General features: G+C 33.5%; 1 protein-coding gene across 3 annotated transcripts in view; it reads left to right on the top strand.

Annotated features, from left to right (window-relative positions):
* The first annotated feature begins 5,485 nt into the window (after nt 1–5,485).
* The window catches only part of LOC140437504 (homocysteine S-methyltransferase-like), a 151,413-nt gene continuing 132,112 nt past the window's right edge, over nt 5,486–24,786 (top strand). For 2 of the 3 annotated variants that reach the window (XM_072527071.1, XM_072527068.1), the window contains exon 1: nt 5,486–5,643. The gene's annotated coding sequence lies outside the window, so the exon portion shown is untranslated. The remainder of the gene's footprint in view (nt 5,644–24,786) is intronic. The other variant, XM_072527069.1, reaches the window with a different exon arrangement.

Genomic DNA, 24,786 nt, shown 5'->3' with positions numbered 1-24,786 from the left:
TTCCTCCGTTCTTATTCTATCTGCTCTTGTGATTTTTAGACATCTTCTCATAAAGTCCAGTTCAACTGTTCTTATTTTATTTCGTATTGTTGCTGTCATTGGCCGTACTTCCGCTCCATATGGGGTAATATTCATCACTATGCTTTGAAAGATCCTCTTTTTGTTTTCTTTGGTTAGAGTGTTGTTCCATATCACTCCATGAAGTGCTCTTGTGGCTTGTTTTCCCCGTGCTATTTTCATTTCTATATCTTTCATACAAGTACCATCTCGCTAATCATTGATCCTAAATACTTAAAAGCCTTACAACTCTTAATAATCTCTTCTTCTAAACTTAAGTTCAAATCTGCAACCTCGGGTCCAATACATAAGTATTCGGTCTTGCACATATTTATCTTGAGTCCCCAAACTTCATATTCTTCCTTTAATTTCCTTATCATATATTCCATATCCTCCCTGTCTTGTGCAAAAATGACTTGATCATCTGCGAAAAGTAGTGAATGTAATATATTCTCTTGTACTGGTATGCACATTGTTCCGCATTTTCTATACCATCTTTTCAAGTATGTATATATGTATATATATACATACATACATATATATACATATATATACATGACCGTTTAATTTAATATAAAAAAAAGTGCACTCGTAAGTGAATGGGATGTTTTCGGTCAATTTGGAGATAAAAAAGACAAGAGTTGTGCTACTTTATCTATTTATTGAAGACGTTTCGCCCACTGTTCAATGAGCATCATCATTTCATCTAAAAGAGTGTTATTAGCGATACATCTAATATGAAAAACAATTAAGTAAATGCTCTTACCTTTAAAAGATCTGTAGCATTAAAATGTTATTATTGCGAATAAACATCAAAAATCAAAAAACAAAGAAACACAGAACGCCGAAAGATTTTATATATAATAATATTAAATAATTACTTAAATAATTACTATGATAAATACTAAAATACAGATAGATTAATGAAAAAAAAATCATGGATGATAGATGAGATCCTGAAACTAATGGAATATATTAAATGGAATAAATATATTAATAAGAACGAAAATCAGAGAAGCGAAAGAAAAAGAAGCTAGGGCAAGATGCGAAGAAATTGAGACTCTGCAATCAAAGTACGACAGCCACAATGTACATAGGAAATTTAAGGAACTCACAGGGGGACTAAGACGAAGGCAGAAAGGAAATATAACTGATTCTGACGGAAACATCATCTTGGACAAACAGAGTAAAATAAGAACGTGGAAAGAATATCTAGAAAAACTATTTGAAGACCAAAGAGATAACACCTTTGAGCTAGAAGAAGAGGTAAATGATGGGCCAAGAATAAGTTTATTCGGCAATACACAGTTAAAGGATAGCCAAGCGGCAAGGCCTGATAATATACAAGCAGAGTTGAATATTGCAAAGATACTCAACAACATATAAAACTCTGGAGAAATACCAACATGATGGCTGAAATCTGAGCTAATTGTACTTCCAAAAAAACCAAGACCAAAAAAATGCGAAGATTAGCGTACTATAAGCCTCATGAGTCATCTCCTAAAATTGATTACTGAAGATCCTAAAGAGACTCCTAAAGATAATTGATTACTGATTGATCATTGATTGAGAGAATCTACAAGCTGTGTGAAAATCAAATTTAGCCCAACCAGTTCGGGTTTACAAATGTTGTTGGTACTAGAGAGTCTTTGTTTTCAGTACAAGTCTTATTCCAGAGATGCACAGACGTCAACTGCGGCGTATACGCATGTCTGGTTGATTACGAGAAAGCGTTTGATCGAGTACAGCATGCCAAGATGATGCAAATACTAAAAGAAACAGGAATTAACAACCAAGATCTGAAAATAATTGGAAATCTTTACTGGAATCAAGACAGCAAATCTCGGTGTTGAAGGTGAACACACTGACTATGTGAAAATCATGCGTGGAGTTAGGCAAGGCTGTATTTTGTCTCCTCTAATCTTCAATCTGTACTCTGAACGAATATCGAAGCTTTGCACGAAACTGAAAAAGGTATTCTACTAAATGGTTACCAGCTAAACAACATCAGATATGCAGATGACACTATAGTATTTGCGGACAACTTAGAAGACCTACAAGTTCTTATGAACAAAATTACGTATAACAGTATGGACTCAATATAAACGTTAAGAAGACAAAGCTTATGATAATTAGCAAGAAAAGGATAACAGAAGGTCAACTCTACGTTAACCAATCCCCTATAGAAAAAGTGACGCACTACAACTACCTCTGCACCATAATAAATGAAGAATGGACCAACAACCAGGAGAGTAGAGCACGCATCGTAAAAGCTAGATCCATCTTCAATCGGATGGGGACCTCTTTAAGAGTCACAACCTCTCTCTTGATACAAAAGTAAGAATGCTGCGATGCTACGTCTTCTCTGTTCTTTTTTATAGTGTTGAATCGTGGATCTTGAAGGAAGATATGTGCCGAAAACTGGAAGCATTTGAAATGTGGCTATATCGGAGAATACTTAAGACCCCGTGGACTGACCGAGTCACAAATGAGGAGGTCGTCAGAAGAATAAATAAGAACCGAGAGGTACTGACCACCATCAAATCTCGAAAGTTACAGTTCTTCGGACATATTATGCGAAATGAATCCAGATACGCTCTCCTTCAAGCCATCCTGCAAGAAAAAGTATTTGGAAAACGAGGTCCAGGAGGAAGAAGAACATCTTGGTTAAAGAACCTCAGAATCTGGTTCAATACAACATATGTGTAGCTTTTCCGCGCTGCTCCAGATAAGATAAAGATTGCCATGATGATCGCTAACATTCCTAACGGATAGGCACATCAAGAAGAAGAATATTATTGATCTTCATCCCCTTGCACCCATGTGTATTATTAAATATATTTATAAATAATGTCCAAAGAAGGTGTTTATTATTTGCAATGTGTTCTAGTTAGAGTTATCTACTTATTGCCACTAAAGTAAAGTTCGTGTGACCTTCTGGCCAAGGTCTGCTGTTACTGTTCTCAGTTGGGCAATCGTCTCTAATATGACTTAACGACCAATTACGTAGTCGGGACTGACGGCTTTACGTGCCTCCAAAACACGGTGCCGGCTGGTATAATAATTAGAATTAGAAATTAAAACTTTCGGTGCTGGGGATCGAACTCATGCGTTGCGGCAACTCGTCATGCAAGGTTAGATCTTTTTTTCGTCTAATCTGACTGTCCTAGTGATGAAATGATAGTAAAGCTAGGGGGCAGCTCTAGCTTTGAAACTAATTAGTAAATTTTTTGACAGAGATCCATAATCTCATTTAGGATAGCGTTGAAGATAATCTCAAATCTTTTTAGGGGCCGTTGGCAATAAGACCGCAGATAAGTGTGCCAATTTTCAATTTTGTGAAATGACCCGTAAACAACTATTGCTATTATACGTTATTTGCATCTTTTTAACAACATTATAAATAATCTGTTTTGAGAACGATTTCTATAGTGAACGTCGAGATGTCAAATTTTTTGTAGTTAAAAATGTAAGTATTATTCGAGTCAATTGTAGCTTAATCCCATATAAATGCAATATTTAACTAAGATGAATTAATCTTCTATAGTTTTACGAGCGATTTTCTTACCGGTAATATGGTGGTTTTAGTATTCAATAATAATGTATAAGCGGAAAATATAATAGGTATCCCTCCCACCAATGGTGGTATTAATGTTGGCATGTGACCTACATAGTTGGTGGCATATAAACTTATTAAACAAAATTGATTGGTTTCCGTAAGAAAAATATGGATCCTATATATATATATATATATATATATATATATATATATATATATATATATATATATATATGTGTGTGTGTGTGTGTGTGTGTGTGTGTCATTTTAAAACTTACAATGGGCTACTATATCTGACGAACAAAAGCTGATAAAAATTGACGAAAAATTCTTGAAACCGTTTCTAGGATAGTAAGGAGGAACTAAAATGACATGAAAGAGAACTCAGCCCCATGAACCCCCTAGGCCCCACCCACCACAACCAAAAAAGTTTAAATTGTAAACCCCTACTTCTGATACAATCACTGAAAAGACTATAAAAGATTCTACCCAATGGTACAAATAATAATTATACAGGGTGAAGCAATCATTTTGAAACTTTGGCTTGAATGGAAAATTTAATGACGTGTTTGTTGATTCTGTTCATGACCCTGTATAATTATTGTTTAATAATTATACAGGGTCTTAATATTAGCAGGATTACTATGACTTTTGTATTTGTAATGCTATTTCATGGACTATCATTTTTAATGAAAAGTGCCCGTCGGAATTTTTGTTTTTTTTTAATAAAAACTTAATTTGACGTTTTGCAAAACAAGTTGAAAACATCTGTTTTTTGGGTTTTGTCAGATTCAATAATTTTTGATTTATTTGAGAATTTTAAATGTTATTAGTTTTCATCATTTGTACGATCGGTACTGTCATTCAGCTGTAGTTGTCACGATGGTTTGCAGTAAACCTGAACGCGTGGAGATCATTTTCATATTTGCCTCCCACAACCAGTGTTATTTACGAACAGCTCAAATATTTCATAAAAGACATCCAGACAAAAATGTAAGTCACGTGTACGTCCGCGATTTAGTTGAACAGTTTAGAGAAACTGGATCAGTGCAACATAAAAAAGGAATGCCCCAAGATTACCGAATAAAGCATCCCAAATTGAGGTCCTTGGAAACTTTGCAATATAGCCTACTGCATCAACACGTCAAGTATCTGTAATGACAGGACTTTCAAGTGAGTCGGTTAGAAAGGTGTTGAAATTACATAAGTTTCACCCGTACAAAACGGAGCACCTTCTCACTATTCAGCTCCAATTAGGCACTGGTTGGATACTAATTATCCGAACAAATAGATTGGAAGGAGAGGTTCTATTGAGTGGCCACCGAGGTCACCAGATTTACCGCCACCTGACTTTGTTCTATGGGGTTACCTCAAGTCAGATGTTTATGAAACTCAACTTGCGTCACTTGGGGAATTGCGAGAAAAAATTAACAACGGAACCCACTTTGAACATTTACTTAATTGACATTTTTAACAAATTCGTTGTTCAAGAAAAACCCTATTAAATTTTCCATTTAAGCCAAAGTTTCACTATTATTGCTTCACCCTATATAATCATTATGTCATTTTAATTCCCCCTTACTATCCTAGAAACGGTTTCAAGCATTTTTCGGTATCAGCTTTTTGTTCGTGAGATATAGCCCATTGTAAGTTTTAAAATTGACACACTGTATATATATATATATATATATATATATATATATATATATATATATATATATATATATATATATATATTATTACCTATAATAAGTATATACATATAAGGCGCCACTGGTCGATCTCTCTCACACACATACAAACAAGTGATTGCACTGTCAGAATCCAAGCTCCGCGAGTAAACACATAATATAAATTATGTTGCAAAGTTGGTTGCCGCTTTTTCCGCATTTCATAGTAGTCGTAGTCGTTCACTCGTCGCCGACTTGATCGGTCGATTTAGTAGGTATAATAAATTTTGAAAGTGATAAAGACAGTTTGTGATAAACTGCAGTGCAGTTCTTTTCGTTTGTTTTCTCATATTACATGTAAGTACTTATTTAACACCACGTGCTAATCACCACGTGGTCCGCTAAATCTGTTGATAGATACATATATGCGCTCAGCGTTGTCAAATTGTTTGTATGTTTGGTTATAAATTTATTTTCGCGCTGATGCAGAAATTGTGATAAAACGGTTGATTAGTTATTTAACCTTTTATTACAAAACACTAACAACTTCTAAAAACAATTTACAATTTAAGTGATACTTGGCATTTTATGTTTCTAGGAAATGAGGAGATTTCTTGGTATTATTTTTTTTGGCTGTAAAGTATGAAATTTTGCAAACATACATAATCAATCCACTTCTGATCAATGAACTTTTCTGTTTGATTTTGTTTTCAGATCTTTGTACTACGCCGGCATTGTAAGCACATATTTTTAAACATTAGATTCAATATATTATATAAGTAATAGTGTGCGTTGACACTGAAACGTTGTTACAAGTGCATCTGAATAAATTTTCTTTTTGGAAAATTCTAAATTTTATTTTTGTGTCTTTGTAAAATTAATTCTCCTCAACTATTTGTAAAACCGTAAATTTAGAGGAGCCAAGTTTATAATCAACTATCTTTAAATTTTGTATGTCATCTTTTGCGTTTAATGAGTTTTCTCACTTTTCAAGAAGATAGTAGGTACCTAATAGAGATAATATAAATTATTGAAGAGTTTATTGTAGAGTAGATGGTTGTCTATAACATCAAGTAAACATATTCATAAGTTAAACACAACAAATACTTCCAAACTATTATATAGGATAACAATAGATGACTTCTTGGTGAGCCATTTTCATTACCGAATGTATTTATTAAATTTATTACCTCTTCCATCTGTCATTTTTAGGAAATATGTTTTTATATCTAGTCACTATGGACCCTATTTTTATAGATTCCACGGGATGCTGGTTATCATATCTGCTTAGCTATTTACTGATTTATAATCATGCCATTTTCAAGGATTCCCAGCCAATAATTGAGGATCCTAAATATATCTATCTTCAGACCCGCATACATATTTATCTAGTCTTTGTTTTAAGATTATATTAATTGGAAATAAGACACATTGTATTGCCACTGCTGGACCTTCTATGAAAAAGCTTGGCCCTGTGGTATTAGATAACATTTTGTTGTATCAGTATTATATTATTTCCTCCTAAAACTTACTCATTGTCTTCTTCCTTTTATATTAGGGTTTAGACTGTTCGTCACCTTTTAAATGGTCGTTCTGTTGACCTGTTGGTAAGACATGTTGGTCTTAAATGTCTTTAAAACCCCTCGTTAATTATTATTTTGCATTATGTGGGTTCTCTTGCCACCATCATAGATTTCGACCTCGAATAAGGTAATAAGTAGATATTGTCATATTGTGAGGCAAATGTCATGGTTTTGAATGTATGTACCAGTCGCTGTAGGTGATCTTCGATATCTTATGAGATCAAGATTTTGTCGTCTACATAGCAAAGGTTTTCTGTTTGCTCATTTTCTTCGCTACCGGTAGGTATCTATAAATCCTGCTGTTCGTTTTGTTTTCTTTTTTATATATAGTAAAATATATTATGGCCGTTTCCATTATTTTTTTAATGAATTTTCTTCAGACCAAATAAAAAAAAGTCAGTTTATAAGCATCACGAATTTTACCTTTATTAATAAAAGAGCTTTCCTAATTGGATTTGTCGATAAGCTTCTGGTATTTATCATATCTAACCCCCGCAAAGATTTTTTGCCTCCCTACCCTACTCCTTTCAGGGACTTGCCATTCAACAATCCTTTATATTAAGGGAATATCATTTGGGATAGATTTGGACTAACAATTTTTTTAATTATATCCATCTTTCTAACCACCACTAATCCACGTATTTTTTTTTTATTTCAACTTTGACAGAATTTTCCTTTGAATTTCATTGTAACCTTTCTGTAACGAAACACATCAGTTAACCCTATTTCCTGCATTTCCATATATTACCTCAATGTTCTGTGATTCCTTCTTCTTCTTCACATGCTATATCAGAGTTATCCGACGTTGGCGATCGCCATTGCGAAGGCTTCTGGATCTTCTGCCACATGGAATAATTGTCCTGCATTTGATATATATAAGCTCATTCACGAATGTTTTGTAACTATGTTTTCTTCCTACACCTCTAAGGCATTCTATTTTGCCTTTAAGGATCAGTTTTAGTAATCCATATCGATTTCAATATATGTCCCAGATAAGCCACTTTTTTGGCGTTTAACAGTCTTTAGCAATTATCTATCTTTGTTGACCCTCCTTAGTACTTCCTCATGAGTTTTTCTTGCTGTCCCAGGTATCTTTAGCACCCATCTATGAATCTAAATTTAAAATGCTTCAATTCTGTTCATACTTGATACTTTCAGTGTCCACACGTCTGCTCCATACAAAAGTACAGATCAAATATAGCACTTAACCATTCTTTGTCTTAGTTCTAAACTGAGATGAATATTGCAAAAAAAATGTCTTCTCTCTATATACCCGGTATTTAGGCGGCACACGCCCTTCCGGTAGGGATCTATGGAGCAGTATCACCGAGCCGCAAGCCCTTATCTCTTGCCGTACTGCTCCACCATAGGCCGATCAGATACCAGCATATTCTAGACTAAGCCGCAGATCCATTTTAGAATTTTAAACTGCTGCGTTAGCCTTTTTGTTTTCTGTCACCGAGCTGGGGATCGAACTGACATCTCTCGCAGTCGCAGTGAAGCGAAGGAGAGGCCAGCCGCCCAGCCCGCTTGGCTATCCGAGTCGACAAAAAAAAAATGTCTTTATTTTCATAAAAGTAGTTTTAGTCATCGCTATTCTTCGTTTTATTTCTTTGTCTGGATCTAGTAGGTCCATTAAGACAGTTCCCAAATCCATTATCATTATTGTAGTTGTAGGTCTTTTTATTTCTGTAATAGGTATATTTAGATATAATAAAAAAACGGTTATATATAATAAAAAAAAGGTTATCGATTCTATCAGACCATTATCATTGAGTCTTAAGTATAACGTGCGTGTAGCCAGATCTTTAAAAGCATTTTACGTATTAAAACTTGAATTAACTAAAAGGAAACAATGTATCCAGCAACATGTCTTTCCAAGTATTAGCAGAGTCAATACATAAAAAAATATACCATCCAACGTCAAGACCTAACTACAACTAAAAATTGTGAAAAAAGATATGAGTACATAACCCTTGTAGTAAGTTAATCTACATTAATTGTAAAGTTCCCGTTTAACTAATTCTTCAGTCATTTCCACTACTTTTTATACTTATTTTTTATACTTTTATACACTAAGTTTTATATGTCCTAACAAAGGTTTTTAAATCTCTTTTTAATAAAGAAATATAACAATAACAAAAAAAGAAAAGTTGTTATACATATTTCCTTTTTATTTTATATTTTGCTGTAAAGCCTCTGGGAATTTTTGTCTTAGGGATTTTATAAAACGTATTTATTTTATAAAAAAAAAATGAATATTTTTCCAGTATTCCCCATCGACATTAAAAAACTTTTATTCTGGATTTACGTTTAAACTGTTTGTACTGACGTAAAAGTATTTCTAAAACTTTTGCAGTTGACTATAAATTTCAATTAGCCGTTTCATCATTATGTATAATGATAAAATACTATTATTTAATTTTCTATATTTATTACAGTGATGTTCAGCCGGCTAAAAATTGCATCATTCAATTCCGAAATCAAAAACCTATACAAATACTATTTTGCGGTAGGTTAGAGATGGGTGATATATTTATACCTGGTATTTTTCACTGATGGGTACAAATTACAAATAAGATAAGTTATTGGGATAACAAACATGATAACTTTTAATAAGACTTTGATCGTGTTTAAACAATTGGAATTATATAATATATATTAACGGAATTAATAACGTGCCAATCGTGGTGCAATTTTTAATTTATTTAGTTTACTAAACACGAGAATATGGCAGTTTATATGATTACGAATGATTATATTTTTTGCATTATTTAACAAATATACATAACAGATCTTCCTTCTTCTTCTTCATGTGCCTTGTCCGTTCCGAACGTTGGCAATCAACATGGCTATTCTGACTTTGTTTGCGGCAGATCTGAATAGTTCAGCAGATGACAATCCGAACCATTGCCGCAAGTTTTGGAGCCACGAGTGTCTTCTCCTCCCTGGACCCTTTCTGCTGTCTATTTTCCCTTGGACGATCAGTTGTAGTACTCTATATTTATTATGTCTCATAACGTGACCCAAGTATTCCAACTTTCTTTTCTTTATACTTATTCCTACCTCTCTCTCTTTACCTATCCGGCGTAGTACCTCTTCGTTGGTCACGTGCTCAGTCCAGGATATACGTAATATACGTCGGTAAGCCCACATTTCGAAGGCCTCTACTTTTTTCATCAATGTTGCGGTCATTGTCCACGCCTCCATTCCATATAACAAAACCGGGAATACATAACATTTCAGAAGTCGAATTTTGAGAGGTAGGGTGAGGCTTTTAGAGGTGAAAATTTGCTTCATGCTAGTGAACGATGCTCTTGCCTTTTCTACTCTTATACGTATTTCCTTCGCTTGATCCCAATTTGAGTTAACTGTTGTTCCCAAGTAGATGTACGAATCCACGTGTTCAATTCTTTCATCGCCCAATATCAGTTGCTGTGGTGGTTGTTGGGTTTTGCTTACTAACATCCATTTGGTTTTTGTGATATTTAGTCTGAGTTGTGCACTTGTTTTTTTGTATCTTACTCATTAGGCAACTCAGTTCCTTCATGCTACTTGCTAGAATCACAGTGTCATCAGCATACCTTATGTTATTAATTATTTGTCCATTTATCTTTATGCCTTCTGTGCTTTCCTTCAGATCTTCCAGAAACTGTAATGTCTGAAATGTCTGTAATGTACTAGACAGCACAAATGGCTGCATTGGCCGTCCTCTATAAAACGAATTAGGAAATTTGTTTTTTGAAAATATATTTGTTTTCAATTATTTCAGCTGGCTCTACGCAGTTCAAAGATACACAGTGGTCTTTATTTTCTGTCATCTAAAGTAGATAGCACTACGTTTTGACCTCTACAAATGATACAAACAAGCTGAATTTTGCTTAGAAGGTCAATTTTGGGACCACAAAACTAATACAAAAAGTTTACCACTTCTACCTCCAACTTCCCCCTAAACCTCCCCCTCCCCCCGCAGGGGGTGAGACAATTTACCAAGAATCTGTACTTCGTAGAAAAAAATGTTTTAAATAAAAAACGTAGCGAGATAATTCTGAACAAAAATATTTATTAGCACTGTTTTTTGTAGAATGAACCATTCTCTCAGAAAAAACGCTTAAAGCGACCGGCGATGTTGAATGTTGGTTACACGCGCGAAATCAAAATTAAATAAACATTTATCAGCGGCAGTAAAAATTCGATATCTTTTGATCAGAGTGTCCTATCGACAAAAATAAAAAGGCGTTTTAAAGGGAAAGATTGCGGGTTTATATTTTGTCGTAAATTAAGTCAGTGAGAGCCTGGAATGAGGAACAAATCCCAGAAGAGTGGTGTATTGGGATCGTTTGCCCGCTACACAAAAAGGGCGATGAATTAGAATGTAGAAACTATAGGGGAATAACCCTCCTTAATACAGCATACAAAATATTTTCAAGTATTTTATATGGTCGCCTGAGTGAATATTCAGAGAAGCTTCTTGGCGAATATCAAAGTGGTTTTAGGCCTGGTCGATCAACAACAGACCAGATCTTTGTGCTAAGGCAAATACTGGAAAAAACCAATGAATTTAATATCAACACATACCATCTTTTCGTAGATTTTAAATCGGCCTATGATAGTGTCCTAAGAAATAAATTGTATGAAGCCATGGATGAATTCCACATCCCCGATAAACTGATAAGGTTGGTTAAGGCTACAATGCGTAAAATTGTTTGCAAAGTCCAAATACAGGGCGAACAATCACAGGCATTTGAAACGCATGTTGGGCTGCGACTGGGAGATGCGCTGGCGTGTCTCCTTTTCCACATAGCTTTGGAAAAGGCGGTCAGGGATGCCCAAATAGACAGCAGAGGAAACATTTTTAATAAATCATCCCAAATTTTGGCATATGCAGATGATGTTGATCTAGTTGCTCGCACAACACGCAAGCTAGAAGAAATGTATACCACCTTGTCACACGCCTCAAAAAATATGGGCCTGCAAGTAAATGAAAATAAAACTAAGTTAATGGCATCAACACCCAACAATAGAGCCAGAAACATCGGCCACCAATTCACGGTTGATAATTCTACCTTTGAAGTGGTGGACAAATTCACATACTTAGGCTCCCTGATCACCAAGGAAAACGTCATGACGGAAGAAATCAAGCGAAGAATAATTCTAGCAAACAAATGCTATTTTGGACTAAGTAGACATATGAGAAGCAGAAACTTAAGCCAAAAAACAAAAATAACCATATACAAAACCCTTATACAACCAGTGTTGACATATGGGTCGGAGGTATGGACCATTTCCAAGGCAGATGAAAATCTCCTGCTTATATTTGAACGAAGGATCCTGAGAAGAATATTTGGTGGCATCTGTGAAAATGGTGTTTGGAGAAGGAGGTACAACTACGAGATATATCACAGATATAAACATATATTTGGTGGTAAGGACGTAGTACCCTTTATAAAAATAGGAAGACTAAGATGGGCAGGACATCTGGCAAGATCACAGCAGAACAACCCTCCTAGAAGAATCCTTATGTCACAACCTGTGGGAAGTAGAAAAAGGGGTAGACCAAAACTCAGATGGAGGGATGGTGTAGATGAGGATGGTAGACAAATAGGCGCAGCAAACTGGCAACAGTTGGCAATGGATAGAACTGACTGGCGTAATAGACTTGGGAAGGTCGAGGCTCTTTTATAGGGCTGTAGCACCAATAATGATGATAAATTAAGTCAGTATCTATAAATCTGTTCAATAAATAAACGTTGCGCGATTTTTGTCATTTTTTACGATTCTCAATAGAATCAATAAAATTTGTCAATTTCATTAACCGATTGTAGTGGAATTTAAGTGTTTAAGTTTATTTCATGTTATAGATCTTGAAGATTAGGCTCTAGCAATGGAAATGATATAGCGACTGGTCAATGGAAGTAAGGTTTGTTTAATAGTAAATAGTTGACTTCAATTAGTATGGAGTATAAACATCCTGGGTTAACCGATAATAGTATAAAAGGCCCGGTTTCAGGTAACAATGGTTTACCTAAGGTACAAGGTCTTAACAATGGGCCAAGTCAGTTAAATTTAATAATATTTACGACCGCACTAATTGAAATCAACCATTTTCTGCTAAACAAACTTTAATAAATTTAATGGATCTCATGAAAATCATAAAAAAATGACAAAAATCGCGCAACTTTTATTTAACACCTTTATAAAAACTGACATCATTTGCGGAAAAATATATAGATTCCATACAAAAGCTCTTCACCTTTAAAATGAGTTTAGATTTTTGTAGATAGGACACTCTGATCAAAAGTAATCGAATTTTTACCGTCGAGTTGATCCGAATTTTATTTAAAATTGATTTTGTGTTCGAAACCGCCGGTCGCTTTAAGCGTTGTTTTTGAGAGAACGGTTCATTCTACACATAAAGTGCTAATAAAAATTTTTATTAGCACTAAACTAATTATACCTTAATAGCAACTCCTGCTATCGAGGACACATAGAGGCACTTTCTCTTGAGTTTAGCAACCCCTGAGAGTCTTGCGTTGCCACGATGTAAATATGTTTAAAACTAAAACATCATTTAAATTTATCAACAGATATTTATTAGTTAACAAAGTTAACAACAATTCAAAGGTTTTTACCCACATATTTAGTGGCTTCACTTATGTACACCTGGCAATTGCACTGATAATGGACTTGTTAATCCGAAAACGTTCTGTGATGTAACCCGAAAGGGCAATTTTAGTATCTATATATATATATATATATATATATATATATATATATATATATACCTTTTATGAAGGATTTTTTAAATAAAAGTTTTTATGATTCTTGTGGAAGAGCGTGTAATTAAAAACAATAATAGTAAAAGTTATGAAATAACAGCTCAAGTCATCAGACAGGCTGCAACTAGCTTGAAGCCTTATGAAACATCACTAAAGGTATATTATTTAAATTAAATATATACATGAAGTGGAAGTTCAACTGAAATGAAATGCAGTCTAGTATTTGGTCATTATAACCAAAATAACAGCCAGGTACGCTAGCAGCGACATCTATATGAAGTAGCAAGAAGTCCAGAGACCTCTCTCTGATAGCAAATTAGGTGAACAGCAAATTCAAAGCCCCTTACTAGAGTCTTAACGACGCTAGAAGTATCCTTTTACTTCGACATGCATCTACGATTCACCTTTGAAAAATACTATCTTTTTCGCTCTTTACGTAGAGAAAGACGTTTAAATGAAAGTAAAAGATTGCATTTCATTTCAATAGGAACTCCACCATTGCTCTACACGTGTTTCGAGTAAGTAAGGGGCTTTGAATTTGCGGTTCACGTAATTTGCTATCAGAGAGAGGTCTCTGGACTTCTTGCTACTTCATATATATATATATATATATATATATATATATATATATATATATATATATATATATGCATAAAAGTAGAAAAATCATGTAAAAAGTATTTCAATTTCTTATTCTAGCTTGATGATACTTGCCTAGGGATTAAGACATGTTGTACATGTGTTTATAACAAAAGCGAAATATGCAAACATATTGTTGGTTTAATGTCAATAATGAAGATAAGAAAAATGAAGTTATGTGATATGTATTTACTTTTTCATATTAATAGTACGAATCAATCTTCTCCTTTTCTCTAATTTATATGTAATCTTTGGAAACCTATAAAAACTACATTCACATTTTTTGCTATTATTAGCACAATTAAATACGCAACATGTATTTACACCCATTTTTGATAAAATTTATGCTTAAAAAGATACATCCAATTGTCATATTTCGCCGATAGGCACGCTGGCATCGTTTCGGGGTACCCGTACCATACGGACCGAATACGTAGAACAATTTATTATTTATGAGGTATAAAAGTTCGGGATTCCCATCTCTATGACAGCTATATTGTCCATAGATTTTTAATCCTCTAAAAATTATACTTCTAATTAGAAAATAATGAATTAAACTATATGTTTATAGATCAAATATCCTAATAGAGTGTTTCTACAACAAATATTTAATAATGTTTATTTCCCATTTGCGTCCTGCAAACATCGTGTAATAAAAATAAACATTTATTTTGGAGTTTTCATCATAAACCTCTTTGAAATTACGTGAACGTCACCGTTTCAGCGAAGGATGCAAATTATTAGATTAGGCCAGTCCCTGATCAGTTAAAGATTAGTGTCGATAAGAAAGAGGAAATATTATTTAATCATTATAAGATATTTTATTAATTCAATAAAATTAGAAAAAGCTCAGTGTCATTCGTAACAGCTTATGGAAAGTTTGCTTGATTTATGGGATGAAGCACACGATAATTATTAATCTCGTCCACTTTTTATGGTGGAATTTAAAGTGGTGGAATATTGTTAAAATAATGATTTTATATAAAAAAAAACGGATAAATCGTCTTTTTTTACGTAGCTTTAGGACATTCGACAATGATTATTGTAAATTTTATTGCTATTTAAAAACATAGCGGATAGGCTTTTAGACCAGCAAACTGAAATTGATTCATAATTTGTTTAAACAATTAAAAAAACCGATCAAAATTCTTAAATTTTCAAGTGTTATTAAATACTTTAAGAAGCATATTTTTGCTTGAACCTTTCACAAAATGTGTGTCATTAGCCCTTAGTTACCGTAAACACGTTGACCCAGTTACCATTGTCGTAGTAATCTCGTCGGGGTCTCATTTTTTTCGTCGGAAGCTATCGATGTATTATATATTTGTTTCAGGTATATTAACCTCCGACTTTTTTATCAGTATATAATATAATCTCTCAAAAAGTGTATTATTTTTAGAATTGCTCTTTTGCAAATATTTGCAACGTATTACGATACGAACATGCCAGTTTATATTATGCATTGATCTAGTCTCATAGGAGCCGAGATATTTTAATCCATTAACCCAAATTTTTTTTTTCATATTTCAAAATATAATAATTATTAGTAATATTGTTCTTAATATGAAAATATTCATAAAATTGTTTTATATATTTGAATTTATTTTTAAATTTTGACTCGTCCTATAATATATCAATGATCGTTAGTTTTATCATAATTGCAAGTATGTATGAATGAGCTAAAAACCATTATGAAGGTTAATATTTTTATTCTGACTTTATTAAACTTCCAAAAAAACCAGGAGTCAAAAAATGCGAAGATTACCGTATTATAAGCCTCATGAGTCATCTCCTAAAATTGTTCCTAAAGATAATTCATAAGAGAATCTACAAGCTGTGTGAAAGTCAAATTTCTCCCAACCAGTTCGGGTTCACAAATGCTGTTGGTACTAGAGAAGCTTTGTTCTCAGTACAAGTCTTATTCCAGAGATTCAGAGACGTCAACTGCGACGTATACGCTTGTCTGGTTGATCATGAGAAAGCGCTTGATCGTTTGATGAAAGAAACAGGAATTAACAACCAAGATCTGAAAATAATTAGAAATCTTTACTAGAATCAGACAGCAAATCTCAGAGTTAAAGGTGAACACACTGACTATGTGAAAATCATGCGTGGAGTGAAGCAAGGCTGTATTTTGTCTCCTCTAATCTTCAATCTGTACTCTGAAAGAATATTTATCGAAGCTTTGCACGAAACTGAAAAAGGTATTCTATCAAATGGTTACCGGCTAAACAACATCAGATATGCAGATGACACCATAGCATTTGCGGACAAACTTAGAAGACCTGCAAGTCTTTATGAACAAAATCACGTATTACAGTCAACAATATGGACTCAATATAAATGTTAAGAAGACAAAGCTTATGATAATAAGCAAGAAAAGGATAACAGAAGGTCAACTCTACGTCAACCAATCCCCTGTAGAAAGAGTGACGCACTACAACTACCTCGGTACCATAAGAAATGAAGAATGGACCAACAACCAGGAGATTAGAGCACGCATCGGAGAAGCTAGATCCACCTTCAATCGGATGGGGGCCTTCTTCAAGAGTGACAAGCTCTCTCTTGATACAAATCGTGTTGAATCGTGGATCTTGAACTAAGATATGTGCAGAAAACTAAGCATTTGAGATGTGGCTATATCGGAGAATGCTTAAGATCCCGTGGACTGGCCGAGTCACAAATGAGGAGGTCCTCAGAAGAATGAATAAGAATCAAGAGGTACTGACTACCATCAAATTTCGAAAGTTACAGTTCTTCGGACATATTATGCGAAATGAATCCAGATATGCTCTCCTTGAAACCATCCTGCAAGGAAAAATATTTGGAAAACGAGGTCCAGGAAGAAGAAGAAGAACATCTTGGTTAAAGAACCTCAGAATCTGGTTCATTACAACACCTGTGCAGCTTTTCCGCGCTGCTGCAGATAAGATAAATATTGCCATGATGACCACCAACATTCGTAACGGATAGGCACATCAAGAAGAAGAAGAATATTTTTGTTTGGATCTAATAAAAATAAGTTTATTTATTATGATACTGTATAAAACAATTTTTACACAATATTACAGTAAAAATTTCCATAATATGTGAGTAATGTATTGACTACAATTTTCTCCTGAACATCGTCTCTGTTCTTCACGTTTCTCCATGAAGTGTTCTTTCCCATCGAATTTTATATTCGTAAATACTTACATGTTGATGTTTTCGATCTTCCTTCTACACTTCCTACTACACATAAGACAAAATTATAGTGACGATAATATTTTCAATGCCGAAGAGCTGGGACTTTTTTTAAACTTACTTCAGATAAGACCCTCAAATTCAAAAATGAACATTGTATAGGTGGCAAGTTATAAAAAGAAAAGAAGGGGTAACTATACTCGCGTGTGCCAACATGCCCGTTACGAAAAAAGGAAGTTACTCGTCATTAGGAAATCTCAAAACCACGATGTTTCAGAGGTGTGAATCGGCTTCCTGTCACATATAAATTTAATAAAAAATCGTGGATGACAGTAGAGATTTTTAGTGGAGAACTTTTGAAGTGGGACAGAGAGTTGGGAGATCGAAAAATCCTTTTAATTGTTGACAATTGTACAGCCCATCCGAAAGTTAACGATTTAAAAAACATTCAACTTCTTTTTTACCCCCAAATTGCACATCTGTGCTGCAACCGATGGATCAGGGATCATAAGGTCCCTTAAAGTTCCCTACAGAAAACTTTTAGTTATGCGGATCCTATATAATGTGGAAAACCGTAGTGAATCCCCTGTTATTTTATTAGATGCCATAAATTTCATCCACAAAGCATGGACACTCGTAGATAAAAAAAAAACATCAGAAAATGTTTCGGTCATGCGGGGTGGACAGAGACTGAGGTAGAAAACAAAGAAGATGAATATCCTGTAGCTGAATGGTTGAGATTACAACAGCAAGCTCAAGAACTAACCCAACTGAACAATGACGACGAGTTTGCTGAATTAATTGCCATTGATGATGACATCATTGTTTGTGATCTTCCGATGGATAGTGAAATTATTGCGGAAGTAATCAATCCGCCGGCGGACCGCGTTATCGTCAGTGATGAAAGTGATGAAGATTAAGAAGATATCGCGGTGAATCTACGCAAGAAGGTCCTAATAGACAAGATGTGGAAAGTGCTTTAAACGTTGTAAGAAACTTTATCCAAAGACAAAACGCAAATGACGAAGCGCACAACTGTTTCACGTCTTTAGAAAACATTATAGATAAAATGACACTAGACAATTTAAAGCAGTCAAAAATTACGGAATTCTTAAAACTGCAGAAGCAAAAGTTTATGGTATCCTTGAAAATATGCTTTATACATTATGCAGTTGGAAAAAAGTGTAAGTACAGATTTTTGTTTTAACGTATATTATTGACAATAAAAGTAAACATTTCTTTTTTTGTTTTAATGTATTTCATTGACAATAAAAGTAACCAACTTTTTTTCAAAAACGCCATTCAAACAATATTTAGCATCTTATATTGCTCCTAATGGCTTCACTATAGGAAGTTAATGTTTTAGGAAACTACATATTCATATGTAAGCACATTATTATTGTTGTCTGATATAACGAGATCGGCTTATAACGAGGTAATTAGTCTGCCATTTCAGTTCTCGTTATAGAGGGAGTCTACTGTAACTTCCTAAAGACACATACGGCGACATGTAAGAATAATACAAAAGATAAAAATCCAAAGATTTGTACTTGATCGAAACCAAAATTGAGATACTTACCTAAATCTGTGCCTTTTACAATTTACAAAGCAAGCAGACGATGAATGCACCGGCATGGGGAGTCTAAAATTGCATTCCACATTATATAGATTCATCTAAACAAGAACCTTTTACGAACTGGCTTCTAATACTCAAAATACGAGTAAATAAAGATATAAAAAAGACAGTTAAGATTTGATTTCACGCATAGTGCTTCTATAATTCGCTTATATGTATTTCGTCCTTGCATGACTCATCAGAGCAACTGGGTAAGAAGCCTTGAAGTGAAATCATTCGTCATTCATCGTCTGCTTGTTATGTAAATTGTAGAAGGCAGAGATTTTATTGGACGCTTTATTATTATATATTATTGCAGCCATTTTATTGGACATAACTAATACGGATTCATTCCCGGAAAGTCAACTATACATCAAATACACGCACATCGGCAATTTTTAGAAGAAAAGTCACTAGAATATAATGCAGATATACACCATCCCTTCATCGAATTCAAAGCAGCCTATGGCAGTGTTAAAACAACTGCACTATGTGGTATACTTTGGAATTCGACTTAAGTTAGTTAAATTGGCAAAACTAACAATGAAAAAGTAAGCTCATGCGTTAGAATTTAACGAGAAAACTACGTACTTTAATAATAATAATGGTATAGTAAATAGCAAATACCTCTCTAAACAGAACTCTCATTAAAGGAGGTTATCAGTCAGTATATACCAACACCGTTTTTTTAAACCATTTTGGATTGGAAAACGAAAAGTAAAAAGAAAATGTAAAATGTTATTTTAAAATTAATTAAAACTCCAGGCAATGCAAAAGTAGACCATTTGGCTAAAGACGCTACTTTAGTGGGTATAGAATACAAATAGTTGCCCAAGTGGTATTTAGTTTCAGCTAGAAAGAAACATGTTAGGCTTAATTGGGAAATTGAGTGGCAATCTTTTATTAACACTAGAAAAAATACATACTCTAGTATATATCCAACTCTTCCATCTACTCCCAAAATGACAGAAATTCCATCTCTTGGAAAATTTAGACTGTGTACATTAGATGCATTTTTGGACATGTTACAGTAAACGCTTACCTATATAAAATAAAACTTTTCGAAACTGATACATGTGAATGTAATGACAGTTATGACGACCTTAACCACTGGATGTTTCAATGTCAGTATAATCAAGAAGCCATAAATTTTTTATTTCAAGTCATCGCCCAACAAAAAATCATACTGTCGCAGAACGTTGCTTCTATTCTCTATTTAGGTAGTCAAAATCCAACTATTAGATCGATTTTATGGGAATTTTGAACAAACAGAAAATCTGAACTGCCCTTTTCAGTGTTGTGTGAATCCGAAATGGTAGGACGTTAATTGTAGTATTTCCCATTGTCTTCCGTTTTATATCATTTACCTTTAACCGTTGCGTGTATTATTTGTGTAAAAAAAGTCGCTATTCAACCAATTGTCTGGCTAAATAGGTCTTGAACCTAACGCCAAAAAAAAAATTAATTAAAATAAATTATATTTTAATCCCATCTAAAGAATATCTGTTAAGCATGCCACAAAAAAATACTTGCATACAGTATCACTTGATATTTTCTGATCTTACGGTATTATTGCAAACACTAAAGATACAAAATCTAAAAATAAACGAGCCCTTAAGTGGTAAAAACCTTAAAAGCTCCATTTAAACTTTATAACGAACCTCAGTGTTTACTTTTCATTAAGTTTCTTGACATGGCGGCCAGGCCGGCACGAAAAACGAAAATGAAATTTTTACTTAAGAAAACACAACTTTTGACGCCTCAATACCCAGCTTGAAGTACTTCTAGAGTTGACAAGATCGCTTAAGTAAGTTTAAACACTTCCTTACTAACTTTACCGAAATTAAGAACTACAAGAGATCTTTTTGTGGAACTGTACATACTCTAAACTGCGAAAGTACAATAAACTGTTTAATTTGTAAACAAAGCTACGAGTCCGTCTAATAAGAGCTTAAGTATTTTTGATACAAATTATATTACCTGTCATTAGTCTGCTATTCAGGTATTTGCTGAAATTACTGTCACAATCATTTTTATGGCGAAAACAGTTCGATTGACAATTAAGATAAGAGTACAAGTACAAAATGGTCTATCGGCGCAAATATTTTTCAAACATTTGCTAAATATTGGAAACGGTAAAATGAACCTGCATCCAAATACACAATGCATCAAACTTTTAGATAATTTCTGCACTTTTGTTAAGACCAAACATAAATTAATTGTAAATGTCTTCTGGGCTATCCTGAATAATTACTTAAATCATCAAATGCTCATTGAGCGCGTAATTTTGGCGGCGAAAAATGTTGACGTTAACGAAATTAAATTAAAGATTCAATAGTTGTTACCAGATGATCTGGTATGTTTTAAATCAGTCGACAGTATTGTTAATGAAGACAAAGTCGTAAATTATCCAAAAGAATTTTTAAATTATCTGGATATATCGGGGATGTCATCACGGATTTCTTGATATTTACTTAACTCTTTTAAATAAATTGAACATAATATTAGTCGTATAATAACCAAGCCACAGCAAAGCGTGGCCGGGTCAGCTAGTAACAATATACATACTCTTACTTGTCAAATTAGTGTCGTTGTGCGCTAACTCTATTTTACTTTATCTTGCAATATCTTTCGTTTTTCGCAGCTGACAACCCTAGTTTGCAACCATTTTTTTTCGCAGGCAACCTTATGTCATCATATTAAGGAAAAAATTAGCTTCAGTTTGATATTTTTCAATTTCAAGTTTTGTTCAAAAATTAATTACTATTAATTATTCTATTAAAAATATTTGACTGGCAACTTATTATCAATGTATTCTTCTAATTTTAAATGTACTATATAACTCCCAATAGGTCAAGTTCAGTGTACAATTATTATTCCAGGCGTACAGATGTTTAAATTAAGTTAAAGAATTTTTTTTTAGCAATTGCTTTATAAAAACATTTTGAAAATATCATATCATACTTTCCACAAAAACAAATAAATAAATTTCTAAATTTAAATGAAAAATGTCGTATCGTATCGTTACAAAATCACAAATATGTGTAGATTGTAAAAAAAATTACAAAAATAGATGTAGAAAACGATTACAGAGAAAACATCAATTACTAATATAGTACATCAATTTATTAACAACTCCATCTCTAATGTACATACCAGGAATCGTCAGTTAGATACCAGGTACCTAGATATTGTGTTCTAAAAATATAAAAAAATAATCAGTTGAGGTCAAGAACTTTCAGTCTGGTGGGATAAATATATATTTAAAAAAGAATTCGAATTTGATGTTTTATTTTTAACAACTTAATTTTAGAAGTTGCTAAAAATAAAATACCAACTTTAAAAGGTTAAAACGGCAAATTTAAATATGTTGGTGATTTATCATTCATATCATAAAAATTTTGTAATGAAATTTTGATACCGATAGTGAACGAATAAATATTAAGTGGTTTGGGATAGTACCTAACTGTAATTGTCGTTAAAAAAGGTTATTTAAATTGTTTATCCTAGAGGTAATTTTCTTGTAATAATATAAGAAATAAAATTATGAAAATATGGTAATTCTACTGGTACTGGTACCATATGAAAGGTGAAAACTTCTTTTAATCTTTTAACTGTTAACCATTTCATGGGTGTGAACAAATTAAATAATTTTAAACAATTTTTTTTGACTGGATAACAAGTATATAACTACCCCTAATGATTCATGATGTCAAAAAATATTTTGTCCCCCTCCTTATTTTATTAGGGTGGTGGGAATAATACTTCCCAGTGTCCATACGCGAAAAATGTAAATTAAAGAAAAGGTACATTTCAAACTAATTTTACTTTATTTAGAACTTATAAAATCTACAATATGTATGCATAAACGAGTAAATACATCTCTTTGACCATGAAATTCCTTAAAACTGGGTGTTATGCATAATGGAAGATTGCAGTAGGTGCAGATATGCTGAGTCCCTTTCTCATTTTGTATAGTACTGCACATCCTACACCGCCTGTAATTTTTCTCCTTGTTTCTACCAACTTCCGCTAATCTCACTTCATTTGGAACTAAACGTTTATTTGCTAAAAATATTACGAATTTATTTCTACGTTTCCCTAAAGTAAAGTCTGAAATCAACTGTCTTGCTAAATTTACGCGAAATGATAATTGGTCGAGTTTCTTCCGTCTACTTATCTTCATTAGTATGAAGGAATTGACTATAGATATATCGACTAAATATTAGAATATTCTGAACTACCATTTGGCAGATCTTCGTCCAATTGAGTATCTTTCGGGATATTGGTCAAACTTATCGACACCGCCCATTATCTAATTATAAACGCGTACACATTTAGGGCATGACACATTTGTTGTAGAGGCCATCTTTACTTTAACGACTAACAAAATCTGTATCTGTGGAGAGAAACAGTTGCTTAAGATGTTGACTGATTTATTATCCATCCACTTTATTGCAGCTATAAATTCTCCACGGTACATCTTCGTTTTACTTTTATACATATCTGGTAATCACTTTCTGTGTGATCTCACCGTACATCAGCATAAATCTGATCACTCAATAACTTTTCCATAGGAGGAAAGGACGTAAAGAAATTATCAAAGGCTATCAAACATCCCTTGTTTTTTAGACAGTTCGCAAGGTTTATAACAACCTTTTCACCTAGTTTTTTTTCTCCGTCAAGGTCTGCCGACTTTCCAGTGTAAATATGGAATTTGTATATATCGCCTGTAATTGAGTCTGCCAAACGCCATACCTTATAGCCTCGTTTGACAGGCTTCCTGGGCATGTATTGTTTGAGTGATGATCTGCCCTTAAACGCTATTATCGATTCATCAACAGCTAAGTAAGATGAGTGGTTATACGTAGATTGGATTGTACTATTTAGTTTTTCCACAAGTGTTCTTACCTTATGCAGTTTGCAGTAAATTTTCAATTAGTTTTCTGTATCTCTTAGATCCAAATACTTGCGAAGCTGCTGATACGCCTAAATATGGATCAGTGGACCAGTAATTGAAAAGCTGAGTACGTGTATGTATTTCTATTATAATCACTACTCTAATTAGAGCCTTTATTTTCTCTAGTTTTGTATGTTGCCAATTATTAGATGGACTGGGTTGTTTTGTCTTATTAGCCCTTCTAGGAAAATTCTGCTCTGCATATAGATTAGTCGGATAAACTATCGTATCAAGACTATTTAAATCAAAAATTTTGATGAAATAATCGATTTCTTTGTCTTTAATGTTAAAATCGTATGCAAAATTGGCATGTTAGAAAAATTCAAGTGCAAAGTTGTCAAAGAAATCTGTGTTTTGATCCTATTCCTCATCATTTTCTTTATCTTCTTTATCTTCTGATACAGATGGTTAAAAATGTAACGGAGATGTAGCGAGAGAAGAAGTACCTGAATATTGAGCATATGAAGATTTCAAACAGGCTGTATTCACAACAGAAGAATTTGAACAGTTGTTTTCCAAATTTTTAAGTCCTTCGAAAGCACCTTCATCTGCGTCTTCTTCTGAATGTTCCTCATTGTCAGGTCAAGAATATAAATAAGCTAATGCAGCCTCAGATGAACAACGAAGATCGGAGGTGGGAAGTATATAGCCCACTTACAAATAAATATAGATCTAGATATTTATATGAAATACGTTCTATTATCATTGTTTTTATATGAATATCTGTATAAAAGTCAAAAG

This window comes from Diabrotica undecimpunctata, chromosome 3 (assembly GCF_040954645.1).
Source record: "Diabrotica undecimpunctata isolate CICGRU chromosome 3, icDiaUnde3, whole genome shotgun sequence".
NCBI lineage: Eukaryota > Metazoa > Arthropoda > Insecta > Coleoptera > Chrysomelidae > Diabrotica > Diabrotica undecimpunctata.
Note: the sequence above shows the minus strand (reverse complement) of the source record. Positions and strands in the feature narration are given on the sequence as shown.